The sequence below is a fragment of the Sander lucioperca genome, chromosome 1 (assembly GCF_008315115.2).
Source record: "Sander lucioperca isolate FBNREF2018 chromosome 1, SLUC_FBN_1.2, whole genome shotgun sequence".
In the NCBI taxonomy this organism is placed as follows: domain Eukaryota; kingdom Metazoa; phylum Chordata; class Actinopteri; order Perciformes; family Percidae; genus Sander; species Sander lucioperca.
In genome coordinates, this window is record NC_050173.1 from 7,023,131 (window position 1) to 7,036,303 (window position 13,173).

The following is a 13,173-nucleotide window of genomic DNA, read 5'->3' on the forward strand; positions in this document are numbered from 1 at the left end:
ACTCAGAGAGAACAGCTGACAGCCCGGAGGGGCACTGTCTGGTTAACACAAGTTTTTAGCTGTGACTGTCCTTCCTTTGCTGTACCTGAAGTTGCTGCATTTTGCCTGCTGTCTGTAGATTCCTTCATGTCAGAGATGTTCACAAGTCATTTTTTGGAAGTCCAAGTCAAGTCTCAAGTCTCTGGCCATCTGATCTGTCCCTAACACTGTATTCTCTAAATCTTATGAATGCAAAGCATGTTCTGTAGCTGCCATCCATACAGTCCAGTATCAACATCAGTTGTAGGAGAACTTTATGGGGTCTACTGCAACGCAATCTGAAGAAACACTAATTAAGAACTCTGTTTCAATTTCATCACTGTATTTTTCAACATGTTGGTATCTGCACCAAAGAATACATGTTTGTCTGTGTTACTAACTGGCTGTAAAGCCCAACCTCATCAAGCATTACATGTTTCAGTGTTCAAAGTTTCAAATAAACATCTGTATAGAAAGTTAACACACCAACCATGGTGCAAACATGTGAGAACTGATACTTTCCATATTGCTATTTAACAACAACCTGGTGAAATATTAACCTAAGTCTGTCACATCATATGAGTACAACTATAAAGATGCAATGTGCCTGTTCCCAGCATTAGCACAATACACACCTTGCATGTGGCTGTTGGCTTACTGCCACTATTCACGAAGTTATTGAAAGCAAAACTAATGACAAAAGGCACAACTCCGGGAGGACTTGGTGTCGCATCGTCAATGCATTTTTTGATATGTGAGTGCGAGCACATAGGTAAACAAGTTAAGTAATGTTACATTATAGTACACTAACATAGCAAACTAATTTCTTAATTAATCAGCTTAATTTCTATTTGAGAAAAGAAAAACTTCATCTGATGTTTAATGTGAATAAAATAGCCTTGAACAGCCTGCTCACTACATTCCACAAGTAACGTTACTGTAGTGAATCCAACTACCAGTATGTTCTCTTCTTCTGTAGTCTGTCGGAGTTGTTGTGTGTGGGTAACATAAAGCAGGCAGTGGACCAAACCACTGTGAGGCAAGGGAGGGGGGACTCTAAATGTTTGGGGTTTTGTATTGTTTAACTACACACACTGATATTTCAAGTATACATCATTATGTTTTTACAATACACAGCGTGGTTTTTAATATTTTTAGGTGTGGGGGGGGCCTTAGATGGAGGGGAGGGTCCTGACCCCCCCGCCTGGGATTTCTCCACGTGCTCAGAAATGAAGTGATTTAAATTGAACTTGTTTCCTGTTGATTCAATCTGACGTCACTGAACATGTAAAGGCTCATTTTGGTGAAAAAGTCACAAATCACAGAATAATTTGTAAATTAATTAGCGAATATTCAGATCTACAAACAGTAAACACCAACGTTGACGTATATTATGAATCCCCCAAATATAATAATAATAAGGAGCGACAGCAGAGTTTCTTCATCAAAGGTGTGTAATGTTACCTGTCAGGCTGCTGAGCTGTTAAAGTCCAGATGAGGTCAGAGAGACGTCCTCCTCCTCCGTCTGCAGACACTGACAGATGCTGCTGCTGTCTGTGTTCATCACCTCCTCACACCTTTACATCCAAACCTAGAAATGTCAGTATGACGTCAGAGCAGAGGGCCGGTCTGAGCTGTAGTTCTGCCAGTCAGAAGCAGCTGGCAGCGTTACAAAAGCTGTCAGTCAGCACTCTGATGGCAGAGTTTCACAGCAGCTGGAGGGTGCTGACACAACTCCAAAGAGTCCAAACTGAGGGAACACTGAAGCCCCAAAAGAAGAAGAAACACAACAACAGGTTCATTATTAAATGATGGAGGAACAACAGTCTATAAACTCATGACAGCAAACTAAACCTTACAGTGGCCCAGCCGGGTCAACACAAATGCAAACACTACAACACAAACGTGGACGCTCACTTCCATTATATTTGTGTTGTGGCTGTTGCATTGCTCTTGAACCGTCTGGGCCACCGTACATTCTGCATTAACAGAGAGTGGTGGCATGAAACTAACCAACAGATATCTAACACACATCTACAGTCAAACTGTCTCTTTATTAATATTAATTCAAAAACAACAACATTCTATATTTTGGTGTTTTGGAGTTCTAAGGATTACTTTACATTTTTCAAGTCTTAATATATAAATATATATTTGTAAGCCCCTTTGTGTGGGCGCCTGGCGCCTGGAGATGCCTCTCTACACTGCTCCAGGACTCTGTTGTGTGGTTGATGTGTTGGGGGTGTAGAGCTGAGAGACACAAGAACTGGACGCTGGTTTCAGGATTGTGGCCTTTATCTGGTATTTATTGTCTCACAGTGAATGCTGCCTTCAGCATCCTTTATGGAGTAGAGGAAAATACACTTTCTTTCTTAGAATGAAATCCACAACACAATCTGAACTTGAAAATGATACATAGTTTATGAATTATTATTAAGTCAACTTAAATGCTGATGTTTCAGTACACAACAATACTTGTTGAGTACTGTACTGTTATGTGTTGTCTGTGTCTGTGTGTGTGTGTGTGTGTGTGTGTGTGTGTGTGTGTGTGTGTGTGTGTGTGTGTGTGTGTGTGTGTGTGTGTGTGTGTGTGTGTGTGTGTGTGTGTGTGTGTGTGTATGCGTGTGTGTGTGTGTGTGTGTGTGTGTGTCCTGCAGCATTCCTCCTGTTCAGACTACGTGTCTCCTGATGTTCGAGCTGAACAATAGAAACCTCTCTATCATTTTGTATCAGCTGGTATTTTCATTCCGATCACTTCTCCATCTCGTAGCTTCACTGGAAGATTAATATCTGTCCTGTGTAACGTGTGTGCGTGTGTGTGTGTGTGTGTGTGTGTGTGTGTGTGTGTGTGTGTGTGTGTGTGTGTGTGTGTGTGTGTTCAAGTTAAGCTGTTTTAAAAAAAAAAATCAAACCTTCTTCCTTAAACTCCTACCAAGAACACTATCAGTCTTATGCAGGTTTGGTTTCTAAAGAAGTGAACACACTCTGTCCCACCATTGTTAAAACTTGCACAAGAACTGATTTCTATCAAACAAGTATCCCGGCTTTACTTGCTGTATTTCTTGTGGTTAAAATATTAAACAGTGCATTACAACATGGTTGTTATGTTCCAGGTCTCTATAAGTGGAGTTAAAGGTTAGTTTCTATGACTGATGAGAGCAACAATCTTTGAAATTGCTCCAGTATTCAATTCAACTTTATTTATAGTGTCAAACCCCAACAGGAGTTATTTTGGGACACTTTACACATAGAGGAGGTCTAGACCACACAAGTCAATGCACCCAGCAACTTAAAAACCCAAATATTAAAGCTGATGCTTTGACTCTGCTGTACAACAACAAACCAAAGGTTGATCTTCTGGATCATCAGGTCTGATACCAGGAAAGACACATGAAGGAAGTTCATGCTGTCATTATGAAATTATTTGGAATTTGGAATTCTTTGATAAACAATGCTTGGATTAGACTGTATGTACTGAAAGTGTGTGTGTGTGTGTGTGTGTGTGTGTGTGTGTGTGTGTGTGTGTGTGTGTGTGTGTGTGTGTGTGTGTCTGTGTGTGTGTGTGTGTGTGTGTGTGTGTGTGTGTGTGTCTGTGTGTGTCTGTGTGTGTGTGTGTGTGTGTGTGTGTGTGTGTGTGTGTGTGTGTTCAAGTTAAGCTGTTTTTTTTTTTAAATACAAACTTCTTCCTTAAACTCCTGCCAAGAACACTGTCATTCTTTTACAGGTTTCCACAGAACTGATAAAAAACTTCATTAGAAAACGTATGTGTGTGTGTGTGTGTGTGTGTGTGTGTGTGTGTGTGTGTGTGTGTGTGTGTGTGTGTGTGTGTGTGTGTGTTCAAGTTCAAGTTACTTTATTGTCCCCCAATGAGGCAGTTTGTTGTGCAGCAGATAGTATAGTACAAATCACACACAATCACACACAATACAAAGATTCCCTACCTTGCAGGCATAGTTAAAAACTATAAAAAAAACAGTAAACAATTAGAATGGCTGCAGGTACAAAAGAGCGTTTATATCTGTTGGTTCTGAGTTTTGGGAGTTTAAAGCGTGATCTATAGAAAAGGGTCATCAGGGTCTTGTCCACATTAAACTTGGCCAGCTTCCTCAGGCAATACGGCAAACTAGTATTTGGCTGAAAAGACATCTTGTGTTGGGACCTTCTGTTGGCACATAGATCGATTAAAAATATAATTAAAAATGGGGCCTAGCTGTTCCGAACAACAAGAAAGAACACGGCCGCCAATGTTGTCTGGACCCGGACTTGTTTTTGGCTTTGCAGTATTTGTTCACAACCCTTTGTGCAGAGAAACAGACAGCTGATTAATTTCGTTGCTAAAATCATGGTTGTCTATCTTGAATAAAATTGATTTAGTTCTTGGGCCTGGGATATGTCCGAGGTGAAGCCTTCCAATGCCACCTTTTTCTTTGTTTTGTCATTTAGACCCACCATTGTTTTATGAATGTCCCATGCTGAGCCTAGCAAGTTATTGCGTTGTATGTGTGTGTGTCTGTCTGTCTGTCTGTGTGTGTGTGTGTGTGTGTGTGTGTGTGTGTGTGTGTGTGTGTGTGTGTGTATGTGTGTGTGTGTGTGTGTGTGTGTGTGTGTGTGTGTGTGTGTGTGTGTGTGTGTGTGTGTGTGTGTGTGTGTGTGTGTGTGTGTGTGTGTGTGTGTGTGTGTGTGTGTGTGTTCAGCGTTTTTTCAGGATCCAAACTTCTTCCTTAAACTCCTGCCAGCAACAGTGCCATTCTTTTGCAGGTGTGGTTCTACACACGTCTTCTAATGAAGTGCTTTTATCACTTCATTAGAAAACGTGTTTGTGTGTGTGTGTGTGTGTGTGTGTGTGTGTGTGTGTGTCTGTGTGTCTGTGTGTGTGTGTGTGTGTGTCGGTGTGTCTGTGTGTCTGTGTGTGTGTGTGTGTGTGTGTGTGTGTGTGTGTGTGTGTGTGTGTCTGTGTGTCTGTGTGTGTGTGTGTGTGTGTGTGTCTGTGTGTGTGTGTGTCGGTGTCGGTGTGTCTGTGTGTCTGTCTGTGTGTGTGTGTGTGTGTGTGTGTGTGTCGGTGTGTCTGTGTGTCTGTGTGTCTGTGTGTGTGTGTGTGTGTGTGTGTGTGTGTGTGTGTGTGTGTGTGTGTGTCGGTGTGTCTGTGTGTCTGTGTGTGTGTATGTGTGTGTGTGAGTGTGTGTGTGTGTGTGTGTGTTTGTGCGTCTGTGTGTCTGCGTGTGTCTTTATTTGATTAGTTAAGTAGCAGAATCCACTTCCTCACATATCACAGCGATAAGGCTGCACAAATTAAACCAGGTTACATCATTTACTGTCAAACTGGGAAAACAACAAATATAATGGGATTAAGCAGGCTAGTCTAAACATAACTATTGTGTGCATGTGATAAATCTTTTCAGATTTTATATTTCTTATAGGCTAGGCCTACTTATTAGCCCCAGGGTAATGTAATACAAGGTTACCAGAGCTTTTCACATCTTGATTTTTACAGGCCAGAGTAGCTGGAGAGATTAGCTGGAGCCTAAAAGTGAAAAGGAAGGCTAAAAGAGGGACAGAGGCAGAGAGTGATCAGGAGGAGGCAGATGAAGATGACAGGGAGGAAGAGGGTAGGCTTGTAATTTCCCCTGGACCATATGCTATGTTTTTATTTTTCTTCCATAAAAATTGCATAATAGTAGCATAACATGTCATGTCACTCAGTAAAATGACATGTTTTCAGTCTTTGGTTATTTCTATGCTGTTGTATAGTGTATGTAAATATGTACATAAAGTATATTAATAATTATGTTATGCAGTTTTACAGTTTTTCTTCTATTTGCCACACAAGCCATTTACATATGGGGGTTTCCGTGAACCGTCTTTCAATGCCACCCTGCCAAGACCTTTCGCCACCCCTTGTAAACGTTTCTAGATCCACCACTGGTCCATGTACATTAAACTGAACCTTGAACTTTCTGACCTCAGGACAGGACTTTTGAGATGTATTTCTCCAGCTTTCAGACTGTTCCTTCATCAGTGTATAATAATGTGTGAGAGTGATGTAATCCCCCCCCCCCTCCTCCTTTCAGGGTGGAGCCTGCTGGAGTCAGATGGTTGACACCAGGTCTGAGGAAGTGTAAGTCTGTTTTACATTTCATTCATGGAACTGTGACATCACTCATTCAGCCCTCTGATGTCATCATCTACGTGCTGATTGGTTAATAACTGCAGCTGTGTTGTGTCTCCTTCTCTCCGTCAGATTCCTGTCAACTCACACTGGACACAAACACAGTGAACAGAAAACTCAAACTGTCTGACAACAACAGGAAGGTGACATATGTGAAGGAGGATCAGTCATATCCTGATCATCCAGAGAGGTTTTGCTATCAGCTGCTGTGTAGAGATGGTCTGACTGGTCGCTGTTACTGGGAGGTTGAGAGGAGAGGAGAGGTTGTTATATCAGTGAGTTACAGAGGAATCAGGAACAGAGGAGACAGTGATGACCGTTTGGATGTAATGATCAGTCCTGGCGTCTGTTCTGCTATGATGGTCGTTACTATGTCTGTCACAGTAACAGCAGAACATCCATCTCCTCCCTTTTGCACAATAAGAGAAGAACAGCCTTCTGTATCTTCTCCTCCTCCACCTCTGTCTCTGGTAGAGTAGCAGTGTATGTGGACTGTCCTGCTGGCTCTCTGTCCTTCTACTCAGTCTCCTCTGACTCACTGATCCACCTCCACACCTTCAACACCACATTCACTCAGCCTCTTTATCCTGGGTTTAGGTTACGGTTAGGGTTAGGTTCACATGGTTCCTCAGTGTCTCTGTGTCCTGTGGTGGATGGAGAGTCTCCTCCTGTCAGAGAACCAGACAGTTGAGTCTGATCAGGATCATCAGCTGATGTTAGTGAGGAGAATGCGGGTATCACCAATGATTTCCTGAATGGATTAGATTCTGCTCCAAACAGCTAAATGACATGTAATGCTCTTCATCATCGTCTCCAAAAGCTGCATTCAGCAACAACCTTGCTGCTTATCTGACAGCTTTAGTTCCTTTACACATTCAGATTATTAAAACTAAATACAATCAGATAATAAATGATGATGTATTATTACAGATTACTAGCTACAACATTAAAGTCATCAGTCATCAGAAACTGCAGAGGTAATTACTTCATCAGCTTCTGACCAATCAATTTAATGTTGATACATCTTTTATGAAAATGTTTTATTGAGTCTGTTTTAACTTTCAATTTTATCTCTTGGTTTGGGTCCCTTAATTTGAAAAATGAGCATCGACTAAACAGCGTTGTTAAGAAGTGTGGCTGAGCTCTGTGTTTTCTGGTTTGGTGGGCATGGCTCGCTTTAATTGGCTGTGTTCCAGCTGATAGCCAATCAGCAGAGACGTGTCTGTAAACTCGTGGTAATATAAAGGCAGAGCTCTCCCCGTCAGGGACGGACGGGCTCACGATATATTTAAAAGCAGTTCTTTTGGAATGATGTGAGAAATTTACTATTCAAAGCGTTAACTGGAATGTATAGTAAAGAACTGATGTCATCTATGAAACAAGGACCAATTACTCTGATTTCTAAATGTGGTAAAGACAAAAGCATTTGAGATCATTTGAGTCCAATAACATTGTTGAATACTGACTACAAGTTCCTCTCTGGAGTTGTTGCTACTAGGTTAAAGGGAGGTATGTCGACCACAATTGTTGAGACACAATCAGGTTTTTTGAAAGGAAGGTCAATTCACAACAACATAAGACTTGTTGTAGATTTACTTGAGTACAGCCATATTATTCATGATAGTGGGTTTATTATATTCTTAGATTTTTATAAAGCGTTTGATTCTGTTGAACATCCCTTTATCTTGAAAACTTTGTATCATTTTGGATTTGGGGAGAAATGTATGAATATAATTGGGATGCTATATAATGGAATCAATAGTTGTGTAGCTCTAGGGCACCTGTCCCTGATTTGAGATGAAGAAGGAATTCATCAGGGTTGCAGCAGCTCTCCTCTTTTATTCATAATGGTAGCAGAAATGTTGTCCATTTTGATCCAGAATAGTTGCATTGAAGGGTTAGTTGTGAATGACAGACAAATTACAATTTCAATTGGCTGACGACACAACTTTATTTTTAAAGAATGAAAATCTAATTCCCTTAGCCTTACAAACTATCAACCAGTTTTCAAGAGCATCAGGCTTACAACTGAGTTTAGATAAAAGTTAAATATTAACATTACATGATTATCCCTCGCAGCCTCCGTATAACATAAAGGTCAAGTCACAAGTTAAATATTTGGGGATTGTTATTTCCAGGGATAAGATCTTAAAATAAAAGGTTTGAGAACTACTGATTTAATTCTCCTCCAGAAGAACATTTACATTAAATGATGTTGTGCAGTACACTGTCTGAGCCACCAGGTGGAGCCTCTGACTTACTAATGAGATATACTGTAGACTAGTCTGTAGGTGACTGGATTGAATTCTCCAGTATGAACATTCAGAAAATGCACTACTGATTTTGATTGTTTTTGCTTGTGTAGCATAAAGATACTACAGCTGCATGTTAAGCACTGACAATAAATTAACCTTGAACCATATACAGTTTAAAACAGTTTAAAGTATAAATAATTACATAAGAAAAAGTTAGCATCATTCCCTGGATCACTTCACAGTCAGTATGGACCGGAGGAACGATTACAGCCACCAACTATCAACATACATGTAAGGTCATGGGTAGACCACCAGGCATCACTGTTGTTATGTCTATTACAGGGAAAGTTCAACAATTCACACTTTTTGTCCCTTACAGGACACCATAGGCTTCCAATTTGGTGCCTGTAGGTCGTTTTTCAAACTGTATTTTCTACTACTCCATAAAAGTAAGCAGCTTAACCAGCGTGGGTGGCATAAACTATTGGAAAATATCCATTTAAAACCACCCGTTAGTTAATTTGTTCACACATTGAATTTATTTAAGCATCAAGCTACAGTTTCTTGTGACAAGCCATGCAAATTCGATTAATTTATTTACTGATGTAAAAGTGTTTCAGTACTCAACAAGTATACTGAAACATCAGCATTTAAGTTAACTAAGACAGTGTACTTTGCACTACTCCATAAAGGATGCTGAAGCCAGCATTTGCTGTGAGACAATAAAAACCAGATAAAGGTCTCAGCCACAATCCTGAAGTCAGTGTCCAGTTCTTGTGTCTCTCAGCTCTACACCCCCAACACATCAACCACACATCAGAGTCCCGGAGCAGTGTAGAGAGGCATCTCCAGGCGCCAGGCACCCACAGGAAGGGGCTTACAAATATATGACTGAGTTTTCTATTTATATATTGTGTTTTAGTTTGCTGTCATGAGTTTATAGACTGTTGTTCCTCCATCATTTAATAATGAACCTGTTGTTGTGTTTCTTCTTCTTTTGGGGCTTCAGTCTTCCTTCAGTTTGGACTCTTTGGAGTCCTGTCAGTGTCTCCAGCTGCTGTGAAACTTTGCCATCAGAGTGCTGACTGACAGAGCTTTTGTAACGCTGCCAGCTGCTTCTGACTGGCAGAACTACAGCTCAGACCAGCTGACCTCTGCTCTGACATCATACTGACATTTCTAGGTTTGGATGTAAAGGTGTGAGGAGGTGATGAACACAGACAGCAGCAGCATCTGTCAGTGTCTGCAGACGGAGGACGTCTCTCTGACCTCATCTCAACAGGACTTTAACAGGTGAGCAGCTTGACAGGTAACATTACACACTTTTGATGAATAAACTCTGCTTCCACTCCTTATGTGTCCGAATGAGTAAGCACATTGTGAGCATTGTATAAAATTCCGCGTATGTGTCCTCATACCTGGAAAATAAAGCTGATTCTGATTCTGATATGTTTGGGGGAATCATAATATACGTCAACACTGGTGTTTACTGTTTGTAGATCTGAATATTCACTAATTCATTTACTAATTATTTGTGACTTTTTTGCCAAAATGACCCCGTTAAAAATGGCTATGCCAGTTTTTGTCTCGTCGAAATTTAGTTTTACTTTTGAAGCATTATTTATTGAAGCTCTTCTCCTGACAGGCAGAGATGGAAGAAGTATTCAGACCGTTTACTGCACTTAAAGTACTAATACCACACTGTAAAAATACTCACAAAAAAAATGATTCAAACAGTTGTGTGTTTAATCGTCTAATCGTCTCAGCTGGACTTGTAGGCCATTATATTGTTGGCTAGTTTACTTTAGAATAAAACATCAGATTTGATAAAATACATGTGTTTTGTGTGCAGAAATCTTAATGTGTAAAGTAACTAGGAACTAAAGTAACTAGTAACTAAAGAGGTAACAGATGAATGTAGTGGAGTAACTAAAGTAACTAGTAACTAAAGCTGTAACAGATGAATGTAGTGGAGTAAAAAATACAATATTTCTCTCTGAAATGTAGCGGAGTAGAAGTAGAAAGTGGCATGAAAAGAAAAGACAAGTGTGGGAGGGCAGAGGAGGTAGTAAGTATGGAAAGAGGCTTCATGATATAAAATCACTTTTTTTATTTCAGCTACTTGTAATATTTCCTCTTTGATGTTTATTTTTCTACAGTGCCAAACTGCAAAACTGACATTTAAAGAGAATTTTAATGACACATGATTTAAAGTTAAACCATGATGTAATTATGTATTAGCAAATATAAATCAGCCTATTAGTGAAGAAAAACAACATTAAAGATAGAATAAGTGGCCCATAGGTAAGGTAGCCACACTGTAAAAAGAAAACCAATCTGTAGTAAAACGGATAATGTTCTGGCAGAAAATTACCAGTACATTTTCCGTTAAGTTAACGGATGTTTCTGTTAATCCAAATATGGAAAATTCTGTATATTTACAGTATATGCCGTTAGTCAATAAAATGGAAAACGAGTCACTCGATTCACTGATTCAAGAGAATTAATCAAAAGAGGTGAATCAGCTGATCATCAGCTGACAAAGACATATTCCTCTGCCCCACATACATTCCAGACTGAAGGTTGTCATGGCATTGTGTAAAGACATTGTTGTCGTGTTTTTTTAAGTCAACTGTTTTTAATGTTTCCTCATTCCCCAAAACACAAAACATTTGTTTAAGTGTCTGTAAGAGGAAGTATAAGGAAACGTGTCATATCAGACCCATCAGCAGAGGAATGTGGGCAGACATGTTCAGGGACTTCCAGACAAAGCAGGTGGAGAACTGAAAGTGACTTTGCAGCTTCTCTCACCCCCATTGGACCAAGATCAAATGCTTAGAAAAGTCACCTAACTGCTGATTGGCAGCAGCCGGAGTTTGAGAAGAGTGGGAGAATAATTGTGGAATTTGTTTCAACACAATTCAACTTGACATGATTGATATGAGGAACACATCAGGTGATACTGTTGCACAACAACACTGAACCAACTGGTTCATGGGATGTAACTTTTACTTTTGTTTTCTCTGAAACTCTTTACACCTACAGTTTTTTTTATTGCTAAACGACAGTTGGCACAACTGAAGCCACATGTGTAAAACTCAAACTACAGTCTGCACTACCAACAGTCACCTGAACTAAACAGTTCACATCACCTGCTAAACTCATCCACAGCAACACAACAGACTCAGTGCAGCCAAACACTCAGAACAATCCTCACTGAGATAACACACACACACACACACACACACACACACACACACACACTGAGACACACACACTGAGATAACACACACTGTCACTCAGAACACACTGAGAGTAAAAACACTAGCATCAAACACCAAGACAGAGATTATAAACTTTTCATCTTTACAGTATGAGTGACTTCACACTACTCAATAGTTTCTTTAAAGAAAATATATAGATTTTATAATATACCAATTTCACGTAAGGTTAAACAACAAGGAATGAAAATCAGCAATTTGCTTCAATATAGTATTTTGTCTCTAGTAATTTATGGAATTACTGGAAAAAAAAAAACTAAAGGTACATAACAGTAACAGAGAATAGTGTGACTAATCCTGTCTCTCTCCAGCATCATGAGGCAAGTTTTCTTCATCACACTAGATGTCTGCATCATCTCTAAATACTAATGATTGTGGTGTTTCCATTGCTTTCACCTCCATTACTTTCCGAAAAACAGTAAGAACGCAGTTTTACTATAGTAAAGATATAGTGTATAGCTGTGTATATAACCTCAAACAATTTACCTGGACATGTTGGTATCTTTGCTCTTTTACCTGTTTCTCTCAAACGGTACAGTGTATAATTGATTCATTCTTATTTGGTGTTTGTATACAATAAAAGGCTTCCTGAGCGTTCTCTGTATAAATACCGTATATATGTTCACTAACTAGTCTAAAACAAGACACCTGCTTAGGCTTACAGCTAAAATTACAATCAGCAGTGTTTGATAGGCACCAGACTGAAATCTATTGTGTTTTGAATGTGTGGTTAACAGTGTTGACAGTAGTGTGTTAGCATTTGAACAAAGTGCTGTAAATCCACAGTGTTGTGCAGGTTGTGGTTAAAGTGATGGGATAAGTGTGTAGAGTTTTGAAAACTGTGTTCAAGCGATGCTGCAGACTGTAGTTAGAGTCTGGTCTACATGAACTGCTGCTGTGTAGACTGTAGTTAGAGTCTGGTCCACATGAACTGCTGCTGTGTAGACTGGAGTTAGAGTCTGGTCTACATGAACTGCTGCTGTGTAGACTGTAGTTAGAGTCTGGTCCACATGAACTGCTGCTGTGTAGACTGGAGTTAGAGTCTGGTCTACATGAACTGCTGCTGTGTAGACTGTAGTTAGAGTCTGGTCTACATGAACTGCTGCTGTGTAGACTGGAGTTAGAGTCTGGTCTACATGAACTGCTGCTGTGTAGACTGGAGTTAGAGTCTGGTCTACATGAACTGCTGCTGTGTAGACTGGAGTTAGAGTCTGGTCCACATGAACTGCTGCTGTGTAGACTGTAGTTAGAGTTTTGCAAGTTACTCCAGTTGTGCCCACTGTCATTTAGCAATCGAAAAAAAACTGTATTACTGGACCAATGTCAAAGACTGTTGTTCCCATCAGTCACTTAGATGTAAAAACATGAAAATAATAAAAATGTTTTTGCGAATTTTGCCATTTCCAGCTAACAAAACCCCTCAAATTCACAAAACTGCATTAAATTTAAATCG

General features: G+C 39.9%; 2 protein-coding genes and 1 long non-coding RNA gene across 3 annotated transcripts in view; 1 reads left to right on the forward strand and 2 right to left on the reverse strand.

Annotated features, from left to right (window-relative positions):
* The window catches only part of LOC116060843, a 14,541-nt gene extending 3,424 nt beyond the window's left edge, over nucleotides 1–11,117 (reverse strand). The window contains exons 1-2 of the long non-coding RNA XR_004107591.2: nucleotides 11,105–11,117; nucleotides 7,022–7,025 (exon numbers count right to left, since the gene is read on the reverse strand). This is a non-coding gene — a long non-coding RNA (uncharacterized LOC116060843). The remainder of the gene's footprint in view (nucleotides 1–7,021; nucleotides 7,026–11,104) is intronic.
* The window catches only part of nfkb1 (nuclear factor of kappa light polypeptide gene enhancer in B-cells 1), a 1,201,612-nt gene that overhangs the window by 839,301 nt on the left and 349,138 nt on the right, over nucleotides 1–13,173 (forward strand). The gene's annotated exons all lie outside the window — the stretch shown is intronic.
* The window catches only part of sqstm1 (sequestosome 1), a 585,288-nt gene that overhangs the window by 360,980 nt on the left and 211,135 nt on the right, over nucleotides 1–13,173 (reverse strand). The window lies entirely within an intron of this gene.